The sequence below is a fragment of the Herpailurus yagouaroundi genome, unplaced genomic scaffold (genome assembly GCF_014898765.1).
Source record: "Herpailurus yagouaroundi ecotype Mexico unplaced genomic scaffold, PumYag 164, whole genome shotgun sequence".
Classification (NCBI taxonomy): domain Eukaryota; kingdom Metazoa; phylum Chordata; class Mammalia; order Carnivora; family Felidae; genus Herpailurus; species Herpailurus yagouaroundi.
In genome coordinates, this window is record NW_024412405.1 from 14,259,628 (window position 1) to 14,270,234 (window position 10,607).

Below are 10,607 nucleotides of genomic sequence, written 5' to 3' on the forward strand. Positions count from 1 at the left end.
ACGCAGTGGTCTGCCGCCATCTACATTTATGTTAGCAAAACTGCCATTGTGCTCTAGAGCTTTGCTGATGAGCAGCGTGTTCATCGTCCGGGAGCTTGTTAGAAATGCAGACTCTCAGGCCCCACTCCAAATCTGTTGAATCAGAATCTCATTTTTAATAAGATTCCCGGCTGATTCCCTATGCACGTGGAAGTCTGAGAAGTGGTGCTATGGTTTACGTACTGCGGGGGTCTGCTATGAGGACAGCAACCGTTTACCCACTTTGAGTGCTTTTCTCATTTTCTCGAGCTCCTAATGGCTGGGTTCGGCAGAGACCTGCTGGATTCAAGAATAAACAGACCTCTGGGTCTGTGAGAATAGGATGACCGGTGTCCAGAGAAATCTCCAATCGCCCTGGAATTAACATTCAAACCAATGACACCACCCCAAAAGGTGTATTTCAAGATACAGACGCTGAAGTCTTGATAGTTGCTGGTTTTAAGTGTTTTCTTCTGGTTATTACTGAAAATCTATTTTTTAAAAAAAGGCTACCATATATATGAAAAATGCAGCAGGAAGATCTCCCTATCCATCCAGTATCCTGCGACTCTCACCATTACAGTGAACCAATATTTGCCTTCAAGAGGGCCATGGCTTGAGCACTCATGCCAAAGAGGGTCAACCATGCGCAGCGGGATAATGCAGTGTGGGAAGCCGCACTGTCATCCCGTGGAACCACAGAGACTGCGGTACGGTGCTTAAGAGTCTTGGAACTCACTTTTTGGTTGACAATTTTGCTCTTTTGTGGCTGTTTATTTTCCCGATTCTTTGCTAGCATTTCTGCTCTTCTAGGTCTCTGGCAGTCCTCTCCCAAGGCCCATCCTTGGTCATCTGCCTGTCTCCATTTATGGTCCCTTTGCCTTGGAGGTTGTCAGCATCCTTGGCTTGGATTATGACTGCAACACAGGTATGTCTCCATTGACATTTGAAGCCCTGCATCTAAGCTGTTCTCCGTTCCCGCATTGTCAGATGTCTATGGAATATCCCACTTGGATGACCCACCATTAGCTAAAACACCACGACCAGAACGCGCCATGCATCATCTTCTTCCGTTCCACCACCCCGCTCCTACTGACTGGTTCCTTTTCCCATCCGCCCCTGTTTTCTGTTAGGGTTCCACTGACATTATTCCTGATAACTCCAGTGCCATTTTGGCTCTTATAAGCTCTCACTAGTTTCCATTATTTTCTCTTCAAGGACCTTTTGGATTTGCCCTTTCTCTTCTATCCTCACAATGCTATTCTAAGCCCACTTTTTCCCACATCATACCTAGAATATGGCAAAAGATTTTTTTCCCCCGGTGGCATCATATGTTACAAATTTTCAGATCTCCAGCCCTCTCTTACAAGTTGTAATTGAACACTTTTAAAACACGAGATATGATGTTATAAGTAACAAAATTAAGCTTGACATAGCTCTTCAGGTCTTCCATATTCGGACTTCCCCACATTCTATTTCCCCACTAACCCTATTTCCTACTGCTCCCCAACATCTAATCCCTGCTCTCCAGAGACAAGTTTAAGCTTCCGCACTGCCCCCTACATCACATCATGCTGTTTCCTCCTCTGGAGATGACTTTCTTGTCTCTAATTCTGACTCCTGTCCTCTCCAAACTTTGTTGAACAAATACCCCTACCAGAAAAATATCTTTGAGCAGGCACAACTGTCATGAGGTTGTTACTTATTTATAAATGTTACACTTGCATAACAATGCTAATATGTTACATACATTATCCAGCATATGTGAAAATCGACATTTTAAAAGGATGAGCTAAATAATGTAGAAGACACAAGTTCAGCTATTCCTTACCTAGTGAATCATCTTGCCCTAGGTCGGGTGTAGACCTCCCACTTTAGGACCACTGATCTGGACAAAATATATCCATTCAGAGCTACAGGATAGAGCTTCCCTCTATAAAGTTATCTACTACTCCAGCCCAAACAAAGTTCTGCTTGCTTGAGCAACCAGGGCATTTAAAATTACAAGTAGTAAATCACTAATATAATGTATGCTTCACCAATACTTTTTAGTTGATTAATTGAAGCTTGCATCTAGGATGCCAGAAATTTATAGATTTTTCAAATAATTCAATATCTTAATTAAAAACATTACTGTCTTTCCAAAATTGCTTGGGTTGGGCTCTATCCACTGTGCAACATCCATTACAAGAAAACTCCAAGTCAGACTGCAGTGTGACTTCACTTAAAGACTTTTATCTTGGGGCGCCTGGGTGGCTCAGTCGGTTAGGCGGCCGACTTCGGCTCAGGTCACGATCTCGCGGTCCGTGAGTTCGAGCCCCGCGTCGGGCTCTGTGCTGACCGCTCAGAGCCTGGAGCGTGTTTCAGATTCTGTGTCTCCCTCTCTCTGGCCCTCCCCCATTCATGCTCTGTCTCTCTCTGTCTCAAAAATAAATAGACGTTAAAAAAAATTAAAAAAAAAATAAAGACTTTTATCTCATTTGAATATCATGTGCACAGATTCCCATAGCTTTGAGGACTAGCTTTTCTGCTTTTTTTTGGCTACTGAAAAAAAAAAAAATCTTTGAACACATTGGTTAACCTCACTCAAGTTCAGTTTTTGTTTAAATTATAAAACAGGAACAAGAAGGAAATGTTGTGACCATTAAAGAGATGATAAAAACTGAAGGGATACGTACCCGTAAGACATCACTGTTATTATCTCACCTAGCACTTTGGTGTCATAATATGAACTGTATCAGGCATATCTAGGATCTCTAAAAACAATTGCCCTCCTACTTCCACCTATTTCTTTCTGAAAATGAATGATTTTTATTTTCTCCTTTTCATTTGCTCAGCTGAAAACACGGTGCTGCCTACCCTGTCAGGGTCTGAGCTTACATACTGGCTCTAGCAAGTATTAGCGATGGGCTCACGGGTGTGTTATTGAACCTTTGGGAACTTCTCTCGTTCTATGGACCATCATTAACTTTGCGGGGAGAGCATTAACGTTGTGATATTCTTCAAAGGCTCAAATTAAATGAGATATGTTGTAAAATATTAATTTCTCCCCCACCCCATTAGCAGGCCTAAGAGGACTCAATGAGAAGCTCTCGTGGGCAAAAGGAATACTTTGAATTTTGGTTTTTCCCACGTGTGTGGGCAATTTACAACCATTAATGAACTTTATGTTCTAGAAGCACCTCCCTGCCATCCATAGCCAAACTTACCTGGCTACTATGTGGCTAGGCTGGTGCACGAACCCAGGATAGGTTTTGTCCCCTGGCGCCTTCTGAACAGTCAGAGCTGAGAAAGCAAAGCCAATCAGCCTCTCTTCTTTGTTCTGCCTTGGGAACTAGGCTGTCTGCAGTACTGGTTACACGGAATTGTCCAAGAAAGCTTGTGGGGACAGGAGATAGTGACCTGTGTACATGCACCAGGGACACTTAGAAGTTTTTCCTGCTTTTCAAAATTCAAGTCACTAACCACGGGCAAAAATAAATGAATAAAAGTTGTTTGTTTGTTTTTTTAATCCAGTTTATAACTCATCTGTTCCAGGAGCTTTACCCAGTGCTCTCATTTTAGGCTTCTGGATTTTTTTTAAACCCTCTTTTTTGAACTGTTAATTGAGATAAGGTCTGTGAAAGCCCTTTGTAAAGTGTAAGAAACTATACATATGTTAATTATTCTTCTGAAGACATTTGTATGCTGACCTATTCTTATCTTGTTTGTAAGTATCTTGTTCCCCAGCGATCGTGGATTGCAAATGCTTAAGACCCAGGACCTGCAGTGCTGGGTGTTCCTTGCCTCCTCCCTCTGTCCTCTGAGGGGGGCTTGGGGGGGGGGGGCCCCCCCCCCCCCCCCCAAGCTCGTACAGCAGCCAGCTGCCTGGATGCTCCTAAACCTTAGAACAGCCCATCTGCCTGCCAAGACTCGTAACTAAAAAGACTTCTTTAGGCTCGTTTACGTCCCTCAGTCTCCCACTCAGTTCTCCACAAAGTGAGTCCTTAACCTTGCAGTTTGTCTGCACCCAGAAAATACACAAAGATGTTAGAGTAAAGAAAAAAAAGTTAGAGTAAAAAGAAAGAAAGAAAGAAAGAAAGAAAGAAAGAAAGAAAGAAAACAACAAATAAGCAAAGGAAAGCAAAAACTTTGTGTTTAAAAGGAGAAACCGTTTTGTTTTGTTTTGTTTTTTTTAAGTAACTCTGTTTTTAAGGGGAAAAGCAGGGGTAGTTTAATCCTCCAGGGTGGGGAATCAGGTTTCCTTACTGGGACGGGGATGGCGAGATAATTACATCAGGGGCTCCCAGGTACCCCGAGGCTCTGGAGTATGGGAGAGGATCTAGGATTTCCTTTTGGTGACTGGTGTTTAAGGCTTTTTAGATGATGCGTCCATATTCCCCAGTCACTTTGGGGCTGAATCTCAGCTTGCTGAGACTGGATGATTGCTCTCAGTGGCCTCTTATTTGGGACTTTTCAGCACATTCTCATAGGTCTATTGCTCATCTTACATCTTTATATGTTATTTAAACAGCATTTATGCTGAGGAAAGTAACAGAGGTGAGGAAAGTGCATATAGACATTTAAAACTCAAAATCCCTTCCCTTATTCTCCCCCCACCAAACACCAAGAACGATCTGAAACCTACAATTAATGCCTGATAGTCAAGGTGAAATTAACATTAACCAATACATTTATTAAAGTCTTTAAAACTTACAATTTTGCATCATTTCTTTCTGCCGCTGATTTTGCACATACACTAAGTCAGGTATTAGGTAATTGACTCGTTTTAACTGAATAGCAAAAGCCAGAGAACCCAAGAGGTGTTTAATAAACACTTGTTGACTGATTGATGGAATATACTGACCTAGCATCTTCTAGACAATGCGTTCTTTGTCAGAGCGCTAAGGTAAGTCGGTGGGTCCACTTTTATTACCAAGCGTTTCTCCCTCGTCAAGGGGAGCGGGCCAGCTGAAAGTTTGTCCACTGGCCTGTGGCTCAGGTTCACAAAAGAAACCCTGGGGCTTTACCTTTCACACCTGTTTTCACTCTCACAACAGAAGCAGGGCTAGCCTCGGCTGCCGAGCCTTCGGAGGCACCGACCTGATGCTTGACGCCACCCTGGACTGCTTACTATGAATGTTATCACAGCTGCAACCCCCAGTTTGCACACAAAACCTAAGAAACAACTGAGCTGAGTAAAAAAAACGGGAGAAAAACACTGTATTGTAACTAATTTAAAAGCCCAGCTACGTCTTCCCGCCTCGTTCTTCTGAGAGAAACCAACGCGTGAAATATCAAGTCCCTGGCTCCACGCGGCCAAGCGCAACTCTGCCCATCTGGTTCGGTGGACCATTCCAGAAAGGACGCCTGGGCGCATGACCCCTTTGCTTCTCTCTGCAGCCCCTTCCTCTCTTTCCTTGCCAGGTCTTCGGGCAGACTTTGTGAAAGGAGCGAAGTCCTTTACCCTGCTCCTCTCTGTCCCTGGGGTTCCGTGCTCACCTGGCCTGACTCTGGACCTACAGCTTTGCCTTGACTTTGCTACTGGCTGATGGTTTACACCCCCACCTTTCTCTAATGCCCCTCGCCTCCACTGCCCCCGCTCTCTCGAGCTGCCAGATTTCTCTGCCTGATATGACACAGTAACTGTTTCTGACCCTGTCAGCTCTCAGGTGCAGCTGTACCCAGAGATATTCAAGGCCCCCAAACTATGTTTTCAACAAACATGCCCCACAGTTTTATCACCTTTCATCAGTCACAATCCTTTACCCCTTGCAACGTTACCAACCTGCTTCTATGCTGACGATACGTTTTGTCGTTTTGGAAAATGTAAACAAATCAATATGCCTTCTGCCCCCATCTTCTCTCATTATCAGTAAGAAAGTGCAGGAGGAAAGGGAGAGAGGAAGGGCACGAGAGACTGAGCCTGGTCAGTCTATCGTCAGGAATTCTCTCAAACTCAAATCTAAATGCTTTTCTCCCAATTCTCGCTCGGAATCTTGAGTGTCTGATCTTGAATTTCGATGGCGCTCCCCCGAGCGCGGGACTGGCTGGTGGCCATGTGATATTGATTTGTTTTCGCCATAGCAACAGCAAATTAAAACAACTAGCAGAGAGGAGGCAGGCCGGTAACCAGTAAAGCTACATAACCAGTATATTTTGCAAGCGTATTTTCCTCTTTTCCTCATATTCTCTCTCTTATTCAATCTACTCTTGCAAATTTAATGCAAAGTCAAAGCAAAAATAGCACTAAATGCTTTGGGCACTACAAGGCCTACGTCTGAAATAGTCTGGTTGGCACAGCTTCTGGTATATTGCATGAGATCGATGGAGAAAATGCAAACAGCAATGCTCTGAATTCCTTGGAAATGTTGTTTGCTGGTTTAAGGATAAATAGCCCTAGAAAATTGACCTGAGCACACAGTAGAGTGAAGTGTTCTGGAAATATGACTATTTATCTTAATACCCTAAGGCATTTGCCAACCATTTCATTAATACGGAGGTTTTATCCCTTTGTACTTTAAATAGCTCATTGTGGCAAGAGACAGATGACTTCTTTTTATTTTATTTTATTTATTTTTTTGGTACAAGGTCAAGGCCTCTCAAAATGAATGCTGGAATTATGAGAGAAAAGTGTAGCAAGTATTACTCAGTTCTATTAAGAGAGAGAAAAACGAAGGTGGGTGCCTGCTTAGGGCTACAAGAGCAGCTGGAAAGGGAATGTAAACTGGAACCAGGAACTCCCCAGAACTGCGGTCTGTTCGTCTGGAAATTCTCCCTTCAGAGGCCCCATATTAAAGGCTACCTTCCCCCGATCTCTCCGACCCAGGTTACCACCTGTGACACAGATTAACAGCCTGCAGTACCGGACTTCCCTTCCTTCAGCCCATCTGCACCAGGCATGGTGCTCTTTATGTAAAAGCAGCTGTTCCCACCATCACGGCCAGCCACGAACTTGGTGGCATAACCTTGGTCCTACACAGTGGCTCCGGGGGAACTGGGAATGAGGCCACAGGCACTATCCACCCAGGTGGCAGTACTGGGCTGTGCCAGGCGAAGTTGGGCCAGAAGCAAAGCCCGTGCTCCGCTCCCCACTGCTCTTCGCCAGCACGGCCAGAACCCTGCAGAGAACCTGCTCTGACCCGCCCGACGTGAGGCAGGTAGGAGATGCCCTATTTGCGCTGGAGATGGGTTTAGGGTTTAGAAAGGACGGGCTAAAATATGAAGACATAACTCAAGACCTGCCAAGTGAGAGTCAGAATGTTTCCGGCCAGGACGTAAAGCAATATTCCTCTCCACGAGCCTGAATAAAAGAACACCCAGCAGAAATAGTTGGGGGATGACGTCAGAAGTTCTGGGCTAGTGTCCTGCACTTCTCCTTGAAAGTAAAAACAGTGGGTCTGGAAGAATCTACGTGGCATTGCCCTTATTTAAATGACTATTTGAACTGCTCCTCAGAAAACAGGCAGGATAGCTGAAGAAACTTCATCTTATTTAAAGATTATAAGCAAGCCCTCCTTTTTCCCCCCACTTTACTAGCTCCCCAATGCACATATTACCAAATTAACAAATTGCCTTTCCACTTAACCTTTGTCTTTTAAAAGGACAGTAATGTTTCTCGAAGAGCATTCACGGTAGTAGTGGTTAGGCAAGTCAGATTTTTTTCCTTCGCCTCAGTGCTTGCTGACTATTCTAAAAATGTTACACATTTATTGTAAACACATGCTTCCGAGGCCTAACAAAAAAGCACAGTTTCCTCACGCCTGGCAGAAATTTAAAACGGAAAAGGGCAGAAAGAATTCTTTAACAAATATATCATTTCCTTCTCTTGGGCCAAGTGTGTTAAAAATAAATCTCCATCATTTCTCCCTGCTGCTTCTCGGCAAGAAAGTTGATATGGTTCGGCATAGTGAAGACACAGCTTTAAAAGCTAGCCTGCCCTCATTAAATTATTCTGCTGGCTGTGTGTTCTCATTAAAAATGCATAAAGATCAGATAATTGCAGTAAGCATTATTAACCCAGCTTTACTTTTGAATATAATGGTTCCACTTTTAAGCTGGAAACAAAGGCTCAGAAAAAGAAATGTAAACATTGAACTACAGTATCGAAAACTTGTCAGAAAGCTACCTCTTGCTGGCTTGTTAAAAATGTGCTTTTGAAACTCAAAGCCGTGGCATTATAGGGCTAGGTGGGTCCCTAATTTCTAACACATAGACGTATTTTTGGCTAAACATTCAACCGATGGTTATTTACTATGAAGTTTTCCTTTTCTTCTTCATTACGAGTCCGTTTTCAAATAGCAGGATCAACGTAAACTTTATTTATTCGGGAGTGAACTGGGGCAGTAATGAAAATTTTCTAGAACAAGAAAATAAGAACGCTCCCAGGAATTCACAGTTTTTGTTGAGTAATAAAATGGATCTCTTCTTTGAAATAAACACTCGTTTTATGCCTCACCCCAGTCAGGCGGCACAGATTCAAGCTTTTGCCGTTTCTTTCTTTCTTTCTTTCTTTTTTTTTTTTTTTCCTCAAATCAAAATGTTACGTAAAACTCCAGGGTCCCCGGCAAGTGTTACATTTGAATTAGTGGAATCCGGTTTCCCTGGCTTCCCTAAGCAACACACATGGAATGCACCATATACTGCAGCAAACTCTTTAAACATTCAAAAAAAAAAAGGGGGGGGGGGTGATTCTCTTACCTTGTTTAGCTCTGCCTCTTTTTCCCTTTTACAGTAACCCCGGGAACATCTGGCAGAATCCAGCGGCCGAGGCTTCTCCGCTGCATCATGAGGCAGAAATTTCCATGTAAATAGTCCTCATTCCCTGTGTATTGTACTCTGGGAGCCGTCTGCCGTATCTGGAAAATTTTGCCTTCAGATGATGAAGCAAAGACAGTCTAAACTCTGTTGCTGTAAAGCTGCAGCCCTTCCTCCCCACAAATCCCTCCCAGCCGGGGGCAGCCAATCCCCGGGCAGCTCGTCAGCCCTCCTCGTCTGAAACTGGCTCTTATAGGATGAGTGACACAGCAGCACAGCACTTGCGGTGTGTGAAAACAGTGCGTCCATACTGATGAAAGAGGAATTTCCCTCTCCGAAGAAAGCAATCATAGCACCAAGACAAAGTGGCACATAATTGGCAGAGCCCGGAGAGGGGTAGCTGGAGAAAACACCCTCCAAGACAGCCAGCCCAGAGCCTGGGACTGCGCTGTAAAGACTTTCGACGATACCAACTCCGCAGATTCAAAAAAGAAACCCAGGTTGTGCAGGAGAAGCTGAAGTCCTTCTCCCATCTGACAAAGCATGGGTTTGGTTTTTGGGTTTTGGTTTTTGAAAAGGGAGAAACAATTCAGCGTCTGCCGTGGAAATTAATACCTTACAGGGAGGGCATTTACAGCTGATTCCGATTAGTGAGGGAGAATGTGTGAGCCCAAGTGCATATTCAAAATCAAAACATGCTTAACCCCCTTGCACACAGTTTTCCTGTAGAACATCTGTTACTGCAGCGGTTAATTACTGTGGCTCGTACACCTTTCATCTAAGTTTTCCAGCCACTGGGGTCTTCAATTAGGGAATTCTGAACAATAAAATTGATATCTACACATTACCCTTTTGTCCTGCTGGCAGGCCGCGGCGAGACGACTAGGTGTGCTTTCACCTAATCCTAAGGTACCTCAGGTACCATTTGATAAATACGGTGCCTTGGCCCATATCGTCATCAGTGAAGCAGTGGTTACAGGAGGATATTCACAGCTGAACACACACGGCACATGATCCAAGGGGCACCATCGGGTGCCGTTCCCCAAAGGTTGTCTAGACGTGCCGAAGTTCCCTGAGATAAAGCAGGAGGAGAGAAACAGAAAGGTTAGTATGGGTTATTTATTTTTCCCCCCAGTCAACAGTGCTCCTGCAAGCTCTGAAAAAACTCATATGGCATTTGGAAAACACAAAAAGAAGCATACATTTTCCTTCCACTTAAACACAACATTCTGAATTTAAAAAATGAAGTGTCATGATTCCAAGACCAGACCAAAGCAGGAACAAAGCCCCATTCATCCGGAAGGTTGAACCAACGCACTATTGTTTATAAGCAACTGTTCAGTGCATCTGTAATGAAGTACCAGTTGGGGTGGGATGTAATGGTTTCCCTTGATTTTGCTAACTGCAGTTTAAAAACACAGCATTTCCTGGGATTTCTAGGCTATTTCTTCAATAGAATATCACACGTTATTCCCCTCTGATTTTATACTTACAATAATAATTACAACAGTTTTCATCCCAGTGTAAATCCGTCACGTATAACTTTTAGGTTTCTGTCTACTACGATCTTTTTCTGAAAATTTAAATAATCTCTACGGTCAAACAGGTAGAAAATTACTTTTAGCTAGCGATACACTCAGTATTATACTGCACGCAAATGGACAACCATAGGTTGTCTCCTCTTTCCCATCTCTCTGGTTCTGCCTACGAAATTACCATTCCCTTCATTTCGTTCCTGAAATTCGAGTCATCTTCGACTCGTTCTCCTACTCTCATTCAATGAAATGAGGTCTTGTTGATTTTTCCTCCTGGCTAGTGAAGAACTCTGATCTGATACCTGGATAATATAAATG

At 43.6% G+C, this 10,607-nt stretch overlaps 1 protein-coding gene across 6 annotated transcripts in view; it reads right to left on the reverse strand.

Moving 5' to 3' along the window:
* MBNL2 (muscleblind like splicing regulator 2) overlaps positions 1–8,935 on the reverse strand; it is a 157,864-nt gene extending 148,929 nt beyond the window's left edge. For 2 of the 6 annotated variants that reach the window (XM_040487216.1, XM_040487219.1), the window contains exon 1: positions 8,698–8,933. The gene's annotated coding sequence lies outside the window, so the exon portion shown is untranslated. Of the gene's footprint in view, positions 1–8,697 lie in introns of all 6 variants that reach the window. The other 4 variants (XM_040487220.1, XM_040487215.1, XM_040487218.1 and 1 more) reach the window with 4 other exon arrangements.
* Positions 8,936–10,607: the final 1,672 nt, after the last annotated feature.